The sequence below is a fragment of the Pempheris klunzingeri genome, chromosome 22, assembly GCF_042242105.1.
Source record: "Pempheris klunzingeri isolate RE-2024b chromosome 22, fPemKlu1.hap1, whole genome shotgun sequence".
In the NCBI taxonomy this organism is placed as follows: domain Eukaryota; kingdom Metazoa; phylum Chordata; class Actinopteri; order Acropomatiformes; family Pempheridae; genus Pempheris; species Pempheris klunzingeri.
Genome location: NC_092033.1, coordinates 12,746,947 through 12,761,908, shown reverse-complemented (window position 1 = coordinate 12,761,908; position 14,962 = coordinate 12,746,947). Strand labels below are relative to the sequence as shown.

The window sequence follows — 14,962 nt, the reverse complement described above, 5'->3', positions numbered from 1 at the left end:
AGGAGTGGGTGCTCCACTTCATCAAATGAGACAGTGCTAATTAGTAACTTCTGTAAATCTACGCCTCGAACCAGGAACTCAGCAAAACCTCTCCAACTACCCCGTATAATAAGTTACCACAGACCTATCATGCAACTTAAGGGCTGATGTATTAATTGGTGATAATCAATCCACATATGTGAAGGTATAGGTCTTTGGGATACACTCATTTGTAGCTGAAATCACACTATTCCATAGGAAGTGGCTTGGAATCAAGAGGCTGTGCTGCTCTGAAGGCAGAAATAATCTCTAAAGTAATAGGTGGAACCAATAAGGCACTTTAATCACTGTTGCCAGATTACTGACTTGAGACCATTTAGGCTTTAGACTTTTCTGTGAGGCAGTTATTGAGTTATTCTGCCAGTGCCTGTACTGTTAATGCACATTTTATATATATGCATATTGCCACATGGCATTATCTTGTGACCTCTAGCAACTCCTTGAGCAGTCAGTAGCTACTTTTCTTGAAAAAGATGGCAACACTGAAGAAATATTAGACTGAAGTGCAGTCAATCATCTTTTATCTTCCACCATTTATGCAGGTCTGTGGCAGCTGGTATAACATGACAGGACCAGGAAGAGAAATTTGACAACAACGCAACACTCAGATTAGGAAGGTCCTTCATCCCAAAAACTCCCCATTTGGACTTGTCTGTTGTTACCCAGGAGAATTAAGTGCCCCCAGCAGTGCTACGGGGTCCCAAGAGGCAGCTTTTGCAAGACCTCACCCAGAGACTCTGTGATTCTGTGAATCTACGCCTCCAACCAAGAACCAAGAAAAGCCTTCCAACTACCCTGTATAAAAAGAAATAAAAGAATTATCATGAAACTTAACAGCTGGAGTATTAATTGGTGCTAATCAATCCTCATATGTTCAGCATATGACTACCACAGACAGTAGTCGTCCTTTTTTATGCTTCATGGATGGGACTCTCACATTATCCCGGATAAACACCAAGGTTAATTCTTCAAGCTGAACCCCACATTTATGTGACCAGCAACCAGGTGTGCCTCCTGTTGAGTCCCAGGATTCTGCAGTCATACTTAACTGAAGTCCAGTGTAAGACAGCAAACAATTATGAAGAACTTCTGCACCTCAAATTAGGTAAAAATACTCATTCTGCAAGTTAGCCTAAACCTCCAACAGTGCAATTTTATCCACACCAACCCCACTGCCATTTTACAGTTATCTGAAAACTAATTATCCGAGCTTCATCAAACAATATGCAACAGTCGTGTCTATTTATGACAGTGGAAACAAAATCTTCATCTTCAAAAGTTATATTTGTTACAGAAGTTACTGACTGCAAGACTTGTTTGACAAAAGAAATGGGAAAATGACTGTAGTATTAATCTGAAGTGTATCTTGGTAAAATATAAAGTTTTGTGAGAAAGATTTATTCTGACTAAACCTTTGAAGTCTTCAGAATTTTAACTACAAGAGTCTGACATCTCTGTTTGAAATGTATATGTACTTTTGAGGATAATGTCAAGCTTCTCTGTCTCACAGTACTTGTGTACTGTAGCCTTGGGAAAATAAGAACACAGGTACACAAGCAACAGTGTGAAAATGTTCCTTCAGCAACATTTGTATTTGTTATTTATATGCAGACTTTATGGTCCTTTGTTGCCAAACCTTTGTTGGCTTTTAAGATTATTTCAGCCCCAAAGCAGTTCTCCAAAACTCCAGCATATGCTCCAAATAGAGGATAAACACAAATGTGGACTATTGCTACGTCATCTAGAGAAAAGGCTACTGCATCCTGGCTGAACGGCCACTCCAGTCCTTCTGATCACAGCTGACTTCACTCCATTGAATTAGCACGCAGCCTTCTGGGCTACAGGCTCAGGGGCCATGTTGGAGCCTCAGTGGTGAATATTAGATTGCACGCCTCCAGATCTCATTAAAGGAAGCAACAGGACAATGTCTGCATCTCAAATGAGACCAGAGGCCATCAAGCATCCTGACTCCCTGTTGGATTTAGTGATTTGATTGATATTGTGTGTATGCGTCAGACTATAACAGCACGGTAATATGTCCTTTTCAGTAAATGTAATTAGGCCACTTTTGAAAATTACACAATTGGGGGAAAATTGGAACTTGGGATTGTATAGCAAGCTGTAAATGGCTAACATTATACTGTCCATTACACTGTCCATTACACACACAGGTCATGTGATAGATTCAATAGAAAGGCTATTGGCCAGACACTTACAATATCTTCAGTTAGAGGGATTTCTTCCAGTCTTCCTTTCCAAATGGCAGTTCACTGAAAAAGAAATATTATGGTGTCAGTGTCCAAAAGCATAAAAAACACCTGCCTTGTAGAGTAAAGACAACATCATATAACACACAAGTGATTCAACCAGTATATTGGAGCCACAGTGCTTGGTAGAATGTAATGAAAGGTGTCAAATGAGTCCATGAAGACATATGAAAAAGGCTTCCTGGAAAATGAAATTAGTGGGTCACTGTAGGTTCTTTAACAAAGATGTCCAGTGGAGTTAAATAACAATGACTCGTGCCTGAAGGCAGGACTTTTACTGTGGTTAACTAGTAGCCATTAATTAATACAGTTCAGTAACAATAACGTTCCCAATGTCCACTATTAAGTGAAAAGAAGTAGGCTGATACTCCAGAGAGGTGGTATGAGAGCTGATAATAGGACATTTACTATAATTAAACAATTCACCATGAAGTTCCTCCTTTTTTGTTGGACTGACAAAACCCTTTTTCACCCTTTTAATCGTGTCTATACTAATACAGTAAATTAACGGCCTTTATCTCAGGCAAAGCCTCATGTCCTCAGGCTGAAATCTCTTTTCACACCTCATTGATGTTATCGATGGCCGTTATAACAGGTGTCTTTGACTAGAACATAATGTAAATTTAGAAATATTAACAATATATGACAATTATGCACGGCAAAGCTTGTGATTTGACTTGATTAAGTGAGATGGGGGAAAAAAGATCATTTTCGAGCCGAGGTGATCCCATCAATCAAGAATTAAAATACGATCCAATAATCTCATCCACAATACACGGATGGGACACTTGTAAGTGTCGCTCCTTCTTTCATTATGCGGTATTTCACTTCCCAAAATCAATTCTGCCACATATGGAAACAATACTTACAATTCCCCTTTTGGGCTACAGGATCACAGAAGTGCAGTTGGTGTGAAATTAGAAGAAAAAATTATGAAGCTTTTAATCAGTTAGTTTGAGTTTCAACCAGTTTTTATAATTAAAGGCTGACTTAGATCGAGCCTCAGTCCTCTACTTCAAAATGTTAATAAGTCTTACAATAATTGGCAACAGATGGCACGCCATATAGCACTAAAGCATGAACAACACACAGTTTGTTGGGCCAATTTAATGGGCGAATGTGAATCAGAAGAATGTCATCACAACCATTTATAACTCTCCATACATACTCACTATGTACTATGCCTAACTGCATTGGCTGTTCTTCATAAGATCTCTGACAGTTCAACCATGTGATGAGATGAGAGGGTAGAAACACGTTAATAAGGCAGCCAAGGGAAAAAAGATTGTATGGACTAGTTGCATTTCTTACACAACAAGTTTGTTAAAATAAATCCATATTTCATTTAATCTTGGAGAAAACGTCTAAACCCTCATTTGCCCAACTCTGACAAAAAAAAATTTACTGCATGCTGGCTTCATCGTGTTTCTTAACTCTAACTTTTGCAAGTAGGCTGTTGTTAAAGAGAAATCTGGGAATATTATTGAGAGTAAGGAAGCCGGGGACATTCAGACAGGTGTTATCCTCCTGAATTAGATACAATATCACACCATGTCAAGGGGTGTAAAAATTGCATTAGCAGGACTAGGAGAACTACAATATAAAGAAGCAAACTTTTTCCATACATTTTACAAGTCACTCTTAAAAACGTACAATTTCCTGCCAAAATGTGGGAGAATGCATAATTTCGCAAAATTTACCAATTAATAACTTAATATTACACTGTCCTGGATAGGATTTTTGTTCTTGGGAGAGATGTGCAATTTGTGTCTTGATTGAAGGAGTTTTTACTTTTACTTTTGACTTAACGTTTTATTTTATATAAAACATAAAAGGGTAAGATTTATTTTATAACACTCTTGTACACTTGCATGCTAAGCTAAGATGATACATATTTCCACATTTTAACAGTGCAATTGAAACGTATGAATGTAGTTCAAGAATGTTCTGACAAAATGTGTTTTGCAGTTCGCCTTTACTGAAAAAAGAATATCCAAACCCCAAAATTAAAAACCTGATACCTACTCAGCAACCGAATATCCAAACAGTCAAATATTTAGGTCTGACCCTGCTTATCCTCTGGGCAGAAACATACAAATGGACAGTGAGAGGACACAGGAAGTTTTGTCCATTGACTACTAATGGCAGAAAATCTGTGCCAGAGCTGTCTTCCAAAGGATGATGCTGTGAAAGATATAAACAGCCGCTAATTAGAGGCTGATATTTACCAGTAGACAGCAGGGGGGCTTTGAAAGCCAACTCTCTGCTTTTACTGAAAAGGTGTTTCATAAATGTGCAACAGTCATGTGGGTCTGAAAAACAAACACCTCACCGTCTGGCCATTGGGATATAAGGTCCTAAAATAGACTTGAAATGCCCGGGGAAACCATTCACGAAATAAGCTAGGTGAAGAGGGCCTGAAGACGGGTTTATTTTTACAGTGGAGGGGGTCAAGAATAGACCCTTTACCGTGAGTGATGAGGGCTAAGGGCCCCACAGCTAAACTTCACTGTAGGAGGCCTGAAAATAAGATGGCACTGCACCCAAGTGCACATGCAAGGAGCGCCCTCAGAGGTATCACTATTCTTTGATAAATTTCAGTTTGTTTGTTTCAGTTCTAATTAAATGTACGCAAAGAATGAAACATGGCAAAAATTAGTGATCACAGAGACAGATTTCTGAGAGGATGTGTCTATGAGAGGTATTTTTTTTTAAACACAGTGTATAGTTGAAGTTGAAATAAATTTGGTGTTCAACTTCCATTATCCTAATCCTGAGGAGGAAATGCTCCAAAAAATTCTCATCTGTCTATTCTACCCTGTTTCATAGCTTTCAAGGTTGTTGCGCCATCACAAATTTGGTAGTCTCACTGCTTTTATATTCAACAGGAGCTATCTTATGCCGTCCTGCCTTCACACTAATATCCCCAGCAAACATTCATCCTGGGAGCCTGCTGGAGGTGAGCTCAAACGTTATTATCGCGGAGGTTTCACTGCTGGTCTGTGAACCGAAGCCGTCAGTCTCATCAGCAGCAAAGTCACCCAAGCCAGACTGGAGAGGCATTGTCTTTTCATGATATGTCCTTTCAGGCCTTTTTGTTGTATCAACTATGCCAGACAGTGCAGGATGACTTGTGTAAGAGCCAATTAAGCCAACATTAATATATGATATATCATTTCTGTTGATGTCATGTTACTATACTGTATATTATTGATCTGTCACTACGCTAAAAAAAAACTACAGGTAAATAATTGTATTTATGTCATGTGATAGGGCCCTTAAGGCTGTTCAGTGTGCATGTGCAAGTCAGCAGAGGTACAATATGGTGATAATTAGAATTAATTGGACTAACTAATCAAGTTTCCATTAAAATGTAGCAAAAATTTTAACAAAAATCAGCTAAAGAAGTTGCAAATGAACGTACATTTCCATTCACTTCTGTTTCCCGAATATCAGGATTTCGGTGCATCAAGATAAACAATTGGCGACATTCATTAGCTGGTCATGTGCCATGAAACCATTACAGAGGAAGACAGCATAACAACATGCAAGTGAATCGGAAGCGGATATGTAAGCTGTGTGTTTAATGTACGTCATCTTTACTTCAAAGCCTGATCTAAGCCTCGGTCCTTTAAACTTTCACATTTTGTTCTTATTAGTTTGATACACCAAATGTAAACACTGAAAACAAGTCTGAAAAGTACAAATACATATTTAACGTTTACTCGCCATAACCAAGATCAGCAGCTCGTATTACATGACTGTATTCAAATATCTGCAATAGAGGTAAACAACTGACCATCCCATTGTCCCTTTATCTCACATCAAATATTCTACAGTTCACAATGCTGCAATACTCATATGGAATAGGAAGGACAGTCTCACGAAAAACACAAGCACACAATATTAAGCCTAGGCTCATATTGGTGTTTAGATCTCAACATCTATTTAATAAGAAGCTGAGGGGATCAATGTTTAAGGGACAATGGTGGCCCATCTGTTTAGCGGCAGGGACACAAAGCCAATATCCGGTATGGAGATATTACCTTTGGGAAGGAAGAGCCTTCATCATTCTGTATATCTCATGTCATCCTTTCTTTAGAGTTTAAAGGCTGGATGGAGCCACTTCCTTTGTTTTCTTGAAGCTGTTTGCTTCCCTCCCACCAGACAGACAGCCTTGACAACAGCCATGTTCAAGGCCCACTTAAATTTGGCTAAACAAATTCTGGCAGAAGGATACCAACCAGGCTGTTAGGAAATGGCCAATAAATGAATGTACCTCTGCGCTGCCAAAACTTTGCACAGGGACACTTGTATTTTGGTGGGATATAATGAGATTTCCATATGACAGTGTCTGGTATCCCCCTTGTTTTTGAGCTGTTCACATGTCATACATGACTAATGGCTCTTTTTGCATGCAGACTAGGACATTAAGTGTTCTTTCTGCTGACGTAGTTGTTGTGGATAAAGTTATGTGAAAACAATTGATAAAAATGAAGTAGCTATTAGCTATTTTTGAAAATTGGGTAATAAGTACTTGCAAGGTGCATGGAGGAAGGAACACAATCTAAAAGAGTGAAATTGCTGGAATTAGGGGAGATTTTATGGTAAAATGTTGTATGTTGGTCTGAATGAAGGTCGCAACCCAAAAGAAAAAAGAAAAGGAAATGTATATATAATAACACTATGTGGCAGCTTTTCTTGGCTTTTTTTAGGTTAAATAAAGCAATTCAAAGCTACTCTTGCACTTGAGGCACAACTATATGGTTTCCACACATTTCCGTGGACACAATTTTAAAACGTTTGCATTACTTTTCAAGGAATCATAATAAAATTTCAAGGTAATGTGAGGCAGTGAGTCATAGCGGTGAGTCACACATTGAAAACATGAAATTACCATAACAATATTCATATGAAATACAAGCACTAAAATCCAATATTTAGGGGTGTGTCCCATTTTTCTAGTGTAGTAACAATTGCTGGTCACTGAGTCCAATTATACAGAAGCTATAGAGAAAAAAAATATATATTTTTTAAAATATTCATATAAATTCAACATTAGCATTCAAAATAAGTGTTCTACATTCAATCAATTTAGTATGATTTTATAATCATAATTAATATGGTCAGGTCAGCATGAAGGTACTGAATGAGTGTTCATAGTGATTGTTGTGTCAGTTAAACAGTAAATTATTGATGATATCTACGTCAGCCTCCAGCTAAGTGCACTGGGTGCAGAGTGAATGACTGCTCAATATCCAACTTAAAACTAAATTCACCACTTTGCATGGACTCCTGATAACACATCAACCGTGCAAACATGAAGTGAAGAAACAGCTACAGAAAATAAATTCATGTGAAAGAGCATCCACAGAACATTACAGTAACAATTTATTTCATTACATTTGAAGAAAATTCCATGGATTTTCTAGGCCTGAAAAGTAGGTTTTCTGAAGCCCTGCATATGCCATGCAACATCCTAGCTTGTGACAAACAACATCAAAGCACCACATGTACCTTTAGGCTCTAATATTTCTTGTGACCTCACCTTACTCTTACAATACTCTGCTGTTAATTTGAGACTCCTTTAAATTTTGCCACAAACTGGTTACAATCTCAAGTAAAAGAGACATAGCAGGTCAGAGAATGGCCTGACCTTCATTAGTAAATAAGTAAGACATCAAGTTCCATCAAGTATTGCTATTTGTAATGACAATCAGTAATGACAGTAATGAAACTGACTGACTGAGAAATCTATCCAAAATAAAAGTACTCTATCCTTGAGAAACAACAGAAGTCCAGATTTAAACTTCACAATTTTCACAAACAAGCTGTGGTCAATGAAGGTCAAGCATGCTTTTCTCCTATTCAATACACCATCTGGCCAAAGCAGGCAGGTAGGCTTTGATGCCTGTATCCGCACATCCAGGCCAGAACCTCAGAGCTGGCGTCTGACTAAAACAGATATTTCAAATCATCCTCGGCACAGAGGAACCCATTCAACCAGCACACCCTGGACTTCTCCTGGTGCTTATAAACAGAGACACATGGGTATGATGAATACAACAAGCTTCCCGAGAAGCATTTAAAGATTTAAGCTTAAAGCTGATATTTTCTCTGCTGCAAGTACAGAAAGAAACGAGCATTTCAGAAAAACTGCATTTTTAGATTCAAGAATACTTTGCAGACACATTGAAGATGTCACTGAACTTGACTGCTGCTGCTCCTTTTTATGGATTTTAACAATAAGCAAGGCTTTGTTATATAAACGTATCATTAGATGATCTTTTTTGCATGATTTAGACATTCCTGTGAAGGTTTTTCTTTTCACGCTGAGCTATTGGCGTTGAAACTCCATCTCTACGGAGCATTAACAATAAAAACGAATGGCGGTTGGCAAAGTGATTTCTGCACATCACTTCTGTTCTGCTCTCTGTTGAGGCTGGAAGAATAATTAAATGTTTTGTTTGCTTTGTTTTTCTGTGCAAAGGAGAAAGGATAGGTCTCTGCTGTCAGTTAATGCATGATCTGTTGCTCTAGTCTGGCCGGGCCTGTCAGTCACTGTTCCTCTCTCTTGACATCAAAACATTTGATAATCACGCCGCTACAGATGCTGAGGAGGGGAAAAAAGAGAAACAGCCTGGTACACTGTGCCTATTAATTATGCTGCCTGAGATGTCTCTTTGTCATTGGAATAAATTGCATGACATTTAACAATAAATTGCATTTTTGCCCATTTACTTAACTGAATGTGCGAGTCTAACAATCGAAACTGAATGCATGCAAATGAAAAGGAAATATGTGACAGGAATATAAAAAACAGGCGTGACGCATCAATGACTTTGGTTGATGAAACAGGCTTTGATTATAGCGATAAGTTTCTTTGCTAAACATATGTTTACCTCTCAAGACACCAAAGGCTTTGCCACTGCATTTCTCTGGGTGTAGGTGGAACACAGTCAATAAAACAAAACTCCAAAGCTGCAGGTAGGCAACCTCAAAAATCGAATCTGACCCTCTGAAAAACATTTTATTCTAATCTGGAGTGTGTGCTTTCTTGTAGAGGCTCTTTGATTGGTCACAAGGGGCCAGATTTAGTTTAAGCAGCACTAAGGTACCCATTTTGTAGATGTTTACCTCTGACGGAGCCAGAAAATAGCGATTCCCTTGGAGCCACAGACATCCTCCTCATGAACAACCCATCTAAATGGAGCGAATGTGAGCACTCAGCATTAAGTAAATGAAGTAAACCTATTAAGGGTTGAGTAAATAAAGTGAAATGTTTTTTCTTGTGTAAATGAAATGTCATGTGGGTCTGGTTGAGTGCTACAAAGAACTTCAATAACCGTCTGGATAGAGTAAAATGCCCTTGAAGCTGGCACTCAAATCAGACAGCATAATAACATTCAGATGGTCTCCCTGCATGATGATGACACAGCATTGGCAAGCCCTGCCTCTCCGGTGCTTTGCCCTTGAATGATAAAGCCTGTACCCTTTGCATTTACACAGTTAATTTGACTCCCATCACAGGTTTTTCTGCAGAAAAGGTTAAAAAAAACGTCACAAGTATTATTCTTGCATCCATTATTCCGCCTGAGACACTCGACTCCCTCTCACTGTGGGAGTTGAAAGGTAAGCAGACTTTGCATAACTTGAAGCCTCACATAGTTTATTGGAGGAGACAACCATGACCATGTGCGGAGTACTGCCAGGCTCGCTGGTCACCTCTGGTCAGGATGACCCACTTTGAGCCCAACATCAATCAAACACTGTTTAATTTGAAATAGAGCGAGCTAAGTCTCAGCCAGCCTGGGTAAGCTGTTTAAGGCAATGCTCTTAGGATTAAACCAAGATCCATAACTCAATTCCTTGAGAGACAATCTGTCTTTGTTTAAGTGATACGCTACTGTACATTCTGGACCTCAAGATGGCAAACTGAACCCGCTTCCTGAAGAGACATTTTACAGAAGCAATCTGGAAAGTGGATCAGGTACTCTTTGAACTGTCCCTCTTCTCTGCTTAGGGTTGATCAAGACTCAATCCCCTCATGGAACACAATCAAAATGAATGACAGTACTCAGAGTCGGCACTCTGGAAAATCATGCTATCAAATTGCATTATTTGGCTTCCGCAGGTGCACAGCGAATGTGGAGGATTTGCCATTGATGCCAATTTGAGTCGTATTTGGCTCATTCGCCTCGACAGATCTCTGCAGAAATCATTTCATGATGAGAGGGTTTTCTTCATATTTGAATGTTTGGTAATGGGGATATTACAGACCATAATTTGCTGTGAAGGACTTAAGTGCCACATTGTGCCATTTATTTATATAAACATGCAGCCACTATCCTGTCCAGCTCTCAGGCTAAAATGACCTGGTCTTATTGCAGCCATGCAGTCAGTGCAAATATCCTTCCTGTCTATACAGGATATCTTTCATCTCCACTATATTATTTTGGCAGAGAAAGAGGGGTGAAATTCATGTATGTATATATGGTTCATCCATTCATCCATACTTCAATATAAGTTATCAGCTTCACATCTAGTATGAATCCTTCCCATCATCCATGTCATTGCATTAAAGACGTGGCATTAGAGCGTCAAGATGGTAGCTAATTAGGAATGGAACATAATTATGTCTTGGCAGAACAAGACAACCTTTCTGATGTTAATGTGAAAAACGGGCATTGTTAGCGCATGCAGATGGCACATGAATATCAAGTTGAGAAGAAAAGAGAAAGATCTCGCTGAGCTGGAGTCTTTTTGCCAACACTGACTTTACCAGCCCTGTTTTAACGGTTGCTAGGCAACACTCATTAGTGTGCTCCGCTGATAGAGCTGGGAGATGAAATGTATGAGCCCAAAGTTAGCATTGTTCAGAGGCAATTAGATCTCTTTAGGGACCGTTTGAGAATGATTCTCAACATCTGACATACTGCACTGGTGAGCTTATATATATATACAGTATCAGCCTTTTCAAGCTTTAGGAGTGGATCGAATTTCAGCCTGCATATTCATCTGCTGTAAAATACATATTGCCTTGCATCACTTTATGATGTTCAGAACTTTCCCTGAAATAGAGTCAAAAAGAGGAAATGTGAGTTTTATTTATTTATCTGCTGTGACAGCACCCCTACATTGGCGTCTTCAAGGGAGTTTTTGGTTTCAACTGACAATATCGGTTTCAGTGATTTAATTGGTGCAATGACTGCGTGAATCACTGGGTAACATGTGGAGTACTGATGGCACAGGACTGGACTGGACCAATCAAACAGAGAGATCAACCCGTTCTCACTGCCAGGGCGTCTAATATCAACACTTTGTCTCCCCTTTGTTGCCTGACACAGATGAACAAGCCAGCCTTCTACGTCGATATTAGACGCTCAGAGCAACCGTCCCTTCATTAATAATAAAAATAAAAAAAACACATGGTTAACATTGTGATACTGCCACAGCTGGTTAGGTACAAAACCTACTTGGTTATATTTTGGCCCGTAAAATACTTGGTGAGATTTGGGAAAATAATGGTTTGGGTCAAAATACAAACAGCCCTCACGTAACTTTTTTACTTTTGTTTCACACAAGACAGAAACCCTTGTCTCCTTGATCAAAGTCTGATGTTTAAGCCATCCAACCTCCTGTCCACCCCCAAAGCAGACTTTTATTGCTGTCATATTGCTGCGCATCAGTAATTTAATGTGAGATATGTAATGCTAGCTAAAACTCATCCTTGTATGGGACACCACAACATCAGTGTGTGCGAATGGGTGAATAAACAACAAAAAACATTGGAAAGGGCTTTACTAAACATCCTCTGAAAAGTTTAGATTAGGAATTCAAATTTCAAATGGTCTCCATTTTGCATAATGCATTTCAGTGAAACTATGCGTTTCATTTTGTTACCGACTTAACTGAGGTGCCAAGAAAAGCCAAGAAAAGGTCTCATGCCTGACTCTTATAACTCAGCATGTCTTTTAGCTGCATCGTATTCTGCATTGTATTCAGGTCTATTCTTGGTTTCAGTGGAAATTCCAGGGAGTTTTTACTCACTTGACACCAAAATCTGGCATTTTACCACTGATATTTACTGTAAGGTTGCTTTAACATTTTCTGTTATCAAACTATCAAAACACTATAGCTGCTGAAAATATATTGATGTAATGCCTGAAAACAATTGACATCCTCCTTCCTGTCCCAGGAAGTGACAATAAGGAAAAAAAGAGTGAGAATATTCTGAAACATTTTTTTTTGCCTCACAAAAAAAACGAGAGGAATGAAAATGCAAAGCTGGACTACTGAAGTGTTATTGAAGAAAAGCCACAGATATCAGTGTTTGAAATGGGCAACTGTGACCTTATGATAAGCACAAATAAACTGCCATCACCTGAAATATGCACACACACACACGACTGTATTTAAATACACTCCCCTTACAATGATGCTTAGTTATTCTTTTAATTTCTCCCACCAAATACCTTTTAGGGGTATGTTTGCCCTTATTACTGCGGGTGCATATATTTGATCTAAACCTCACAGATCTCGTCTGGATCCAGTTCATTAGCTTCAGATTGAGTGCTGGGGATTTTGCAGTTACGAGCGTAGAGAAAATCCAATTTTGCGCTCATCCTACTCGCCAATTCTTTCTTTGGGAATCTTTGAGGTGGCCTGTGTAATGAGCTCCCATGAAATTCGGTTTCCACACCAGACAATATACCTCATTGTGTCCGGGCCAACATCTATTTCTCCTCTTCCCTCCACCCTTAGTGCACGCACGTGCTTGCACACACACTAAAGAAATGAGGCAATTTGACTGTGAGGAAGCTGACAAGTGTAAGTTTTCATCCATTACCTTACTGTCACTTGATATGACCACTATTTAGATGAGCAGAATTATGTGAGACAATGTATTAGTAGGTTACATGCAATAAACTCTGAAGGTCAGTTGAACAAAGGGGACTTTGATTAAAGAAAAGCAAGACTTGACTGTAAGAAATGGAGGACAAAATCTACAATCCATTGAAAAATGCATTCTAAAGTACAACCAAAGCTTATATGAGGCTTCAGCAGCTTGATATGACAATTTTGCTGGTATCTTCCAAAATGACTTTTCCCTCTATGTTGCTGTAGTTTTCTAGTCACAAAACACCAGCATACAACCCACAAAGGACAAAACAACCAATTAACAAACAGCTATGAATTTTGGCAACCCATAACTCTTTCAAGCAGGATTATTGTATTGAGATACATTTGAATATAAATCTCTGTGAAAGGAGGAGTGAAAATGATTTAAAAAACATGTCAGTCTAAAATGATACATCTCTAAAAGTGACGTACTGTTATGGGATGTCACTTGCCGAAAACTTTACTGTGCTGACCACGCTGTACTGTGTCATCAGTAGATAATACCATCCTGGTCATCTTGTAGTATTTGCACGCAACTGCCAGCTCCCAGAACTGCAACAAACTTGCTGAAAAGCAACATGTTTTCCAAGTTACAAACTACAAGGGTAATGTCATCAGGTAGCTGTCTGTGGCCCTGAGTGCCCTACATGCTTATTTTTGGCCCCCTGTCAGTATTTAAATGAATAAACGAAGGTCCTCTTGTACGTCAGGACAAAAGCACACACTAACACACACATACACGCACACAAACTGCATCATCTAGCAGCCGCATAGATTAGACTGTTTTAATCAAGTTTGTTTGATGAGAGCATGGTTTGACTGGGACATGCAGCTGGCAGCAAAGGACGGAAGAATTGAATTAGTCCCGCTGTAGACAATACCGTGAACCTCTGTGGAAATTTGTTCCTAAGAGTGAGCACTGAACATTTTATATGGTATTAAGGAAAAAAAACACTAATCATTGCAGATGAGGATTGCAAGTATTCCTATGGGCAGGATAGCCAAGATTAATCATTAGTGGTTTTTAATATTAATACAATGTATTTATATACCCAAAATGTTTTCTGCTTTGAGAATAAGCCTGCCATGGTAGTCTGCTGTGAATGAGGCATCAAGGGAGTTTTAATAAATGATGTTTTAATAAATGGTTAGAAACTGCAGAAAAGTTATATTTCATGGTGCTTTTTAAAACTTTCATGGGTTGAGTTTTGTGTTCATTCTGAAACCAATTTCACCCATACTGTATAATATTACAAACATAACACACTGGCTCGTGTTAGACTGGAAGGATGATGTTCTCAAGTACAGACCATAATAATGTAGGCTACATGTGCAATTTGAGAGGTGTGGAGATGCCCATTTTGCATCAGGGACACTGAAATTGTGAAAAAAAGCAATCAGTCACCTTGATTTGATTATATTCTCATTATATTCTGTTTTTACAATATTTTTTCAGTCCCGCAGAGGTTGAGAGTGACAAGCCCATTTTCACCTCCACTCTAAGATAGCAGTGGAGCCAGCAGGGTGCGCGCACGATCTGGCTGTGGTCGTCACAATGGCGCAGTCAGCATTCTATGAGTCAAGCTATTTGAACCTTTTTTATGACCTTTTATGTTTCATGAAGAAGTCAGAGCAGCAGCCCATCACGTCAGACTGAACAAAAAATGGCAGAGGTCCCTGAAAGCTTCAACCGTCATTTGTCAAACATCAACTTCTTTTGAAACTTCTCTTTGAAAAGAATAGAGCTTTGAAAT

The 14,962-nt window shown here is 38.9% G+C and overlaps 1 protein-coding gene across 2 annotated transcripts in view; it reads right to left on the bottom strand.

Moving 5' to 3' along the window:
* Window positions 1-14,962, bottom strand: part of syt1a (synaptotagmin Ia) — a 152,874-nt gene that overhangs the window by 109,409 nt on the left and 28,503 nt on the right. For both annotated transcript variants that reach the window (XM_070853811.1, XM_070853812.1), the window contains exon 2: window positions 2,256-2,309. The gene's annotated coding sequence lies outside the window, so the exon portion shown is untranslated. The remainder of the gene's footprint in view (window positions 1-2,255; window positions 2,310-14,962) is intronic.